This window comes from Parus major, unplaced genomic scaffold (genome assembly GCF_001522545.3).
Source record: "Parus major isolate Abel unplaced genomic scaffold, Parus_major1.1 Scaffold416, whole genome shotgun sequence".
Taxonomy (NCBI): domain Eukaryota; kingdom Metazoa; phylum Chordata; class Aves; order Passeriformes; family Paridae; genus Parus; species Parus major.
The window spans coordinates 52,349-55,070 of NW_015379324.1; the positions used below are offsets into that span (position 1 = coordinate 52,349).

The 2,722-nt window shown below is 46.4% G+C and overlaps 1 protein-coding gene across 1 annotated transcript in view; it reads left to right on the forward strand.

The window, feature by feature from the left end:
* UPF1 (UPF1 RNA helicase and ATPase) overlaps positions 1-2,722 on the forward strand; it is a 34,647-nt gene extending 31,925 nt beyond the window's left edge. Inside the window, exon 20 of the mRNA XM_033511654.1 lies at positions 109-2,722. The gene's annotated coding sequence lies outside the window, so the exon portion shown is untranslated. The remainder of the gene's footprint in view (positions 1-108) is intronic.

Below are 2,722 nucleotides of genomic sequence, written 5' to 3' on the forward strand. Positions count from 1 at the left end.
TGTCCCCTCCTGATGTCATCTGTCCCCTCCTGATGTCATCTGTCCCTCCCCAGTTTAACCCCTCCGGGTGAGCAGACTCCCCTGACCCAGCTCTCCTTCCTCCCCCAGGTTGAGGAAGAAGAGCTAAGCTTGCGTGGAGCTTAGTTCATCAGCATTTTATTCTGGGTAATAAAAAAAATAAAATAAAATGGATACCTGTTTTCCACTGCTAAAACTGAAGCACCACTGTGTGAGAGCAACAGGAGAAAGAAAGAAACCAACCAACGGAGAGGAGAGGAGAGGAGAGAGAGAAGGGAGCGCGCGCGAGAGCCACTGCTAGAGCTCAGTGAGACAAGGAGACCGAGCGAGAGGAGAGAGAGCCCTGAAGGACTGGCTGGCGCCTCGCTGGGACGGACCTCACCCCAACAGGAGAGCTCAGCCGAGTCCCTGCTCCCCCAGACACCCCAGCTCCGGAGAAGGGCCTTAAAAAAGCAGGTTTCACTTCATTCCATACTTCTCTTTGCGAGCAGGGCATTACCTTTTCAGAGCGGATGGGGAGAGGAAAACCCTCATCTCAGAGTTGGGCTCGTTTTGGGTACTTTAAAAAAAAAAACCACAAAAATATTTTAGCAGGAAGTGTTTACATTTTAAAAGCAGAGTATCTGAGAGAGGGAGGGAGAACAAAACAAAAACAAAGAGAGAGAGAAAAGTTCCCTGCCTGGGTGACAGCCAGCCAAGCAGAAATCCAGCTGCTGCTCAACTCTGAGGTGCAGGTTTTGTTGTCCAACACTGGCTCTGAAATTTGTTGTCATCGTGTCGCCCACATTCTGAACGAGGTGGTTTTAAAGAGATCCTTTCAAAAAAAAACAAAACCAAAAGGAGCACTGAATTTTTTAAGAAGTTTTGTCTCTGAATTCTTAGTGGTGGACCTGGGAGATTTAGATCCTTGTTCTGAGAAGCTTATATTACAAATGAAAAAAAAAACCTTAAAAAAAAAAAAAGACAAAAAAACCAAAAAAACCCAAAAAAAAAAAAGATGTTTCAAACAAAAATTAGAGCACCATCCTTGAGAACTTCCAGTGTGATTTCAAGTTGCAGCAATCAGCCTCTTCTTCCTACACGGGATAGCAGTTGAGAGTGAGAGGAGCCTGCGTGCTCGAGCAGGAGGGTTTCAAAGTGTTTTCTGTATGCTTTAATTGGCAACTGTCTGGACTCTACTCTGTGAAAAAACAGCCTTTCTGTAAGATGAACTTTATGCTTGAAAGGGGACGGGTTCCTGTGCCCTTCGGCCCTGGAGGGAAGGTGCAGCCAGGCCTGCTTTGGCCCCAAGGATTTGGGGAGGAGTAGTGGAAATTGGGGATTATTTTGGCCGGGAAGTAAAGGCTCCACGCCGCGGACGGACAGACGGACAAAGCAGGCAGGTGGTGGAAGGTGGTGGCCTCTGAGAGAGTGAGAGAGAGAGAGCTGGGTTTAGTTCAGGAGGATGGGTCAGGCTTTGGAGTTTGTCCTTGGGTGGTGAAGGCAGGAGAGGGACAGAGTGAGGTGTCGAAGCGAAGTTTTCAGGGGGGGAATAAAAAGGTTTGGAAAATGAAAGGTGAAGTTTTCAGCCCAGCTGGGGATCAGGGCTGGGAGAGGAGCCCACGAGGAGAAGCCATCCACGTCCTGGGTTGTAGCCATGTCTGCAACACTCCCAGGGGAGCACTTGGGAGCTTTTCATTTCTGTCCAAACCTTGCTGGGAACAGCGCAGAGAGAGGGAATCGATTCCTCCAGCCCCGTTCTTTTGAGCAGATCCTGAATTGGAGTAACCTCTACCTCCCAATTGGCAGCAGAGATGGATCCAGAGCCTGGGTGTTGTCAGGCTGGAGTTAAGCTTTACACTCAAAGGGCTCCAAGTGTTTCTAGTCCTTTTTTTTGGGGGGGGGGAAACTCAAAATACCTCTCATCTGAATGTACTTCAAACAGCTCAGAGCCCGTTTTTGTACCCAGGGAGGGGGGAAACCCTTTTGTTCCTGTCCTTCCTGGAGATCCCTGCCCTGGATTTGCTGGATCTGCCCCCAGAGCACCCCCAGCCCGGGAGGGACGAGCTCCCCCAACCCCAGGGGGGAGCTGCAGAAACCACAAAAACCACAAAAAAAAAAACAAACTCACAAAACCCATTCTTTTCTCATCCAAAGCCTCCAGAGTTTAGACTTCCAAAACAGTGAAAGAATGGAGACACAGGCCACCTTCCTTCCTCGTGAGATGGACTTGTTTTATTTATTAACATTGCCGAAGGGCTTTTTAATTTTATTTTTTTTCCCTTCATAGGCTGCGTAGTGGCGTAGAATTTTCGGGTAGGTTTAAGCTGAACCCCTCTGTGCAAAGCTATCCATGAGTAATGTAGCCCCCTCCTCTCCCCTCACCCTTTATTTCACTGCTGGGAATGCTTGCCTCTGCTTCCTGCTGGTTTTTTCCTTTGTAGCAGTTCAAACTCTTTTTTTTTTTTTTTGAGTTTTACAAATCCAGACATCAGTGCTAGCACGGTGTTAAAAAACTCTTTTTTTTGTTTTGTTTCGTTTTTTTTTTTAATTAATTGAATTATTATTTTTTTTTTCTGTCTCAGTTTTGTTTTAAAACCTGTTTGTCATCAATAAAAAAAAAAACAAAAATACGAATAAACAGCTCTTGCATTCAAGGTGGCCCCTAAGTTTCAATGAGGAAACCATGCAACGTTCATTAAAGCTTTAGTCTGATTGTATAAAC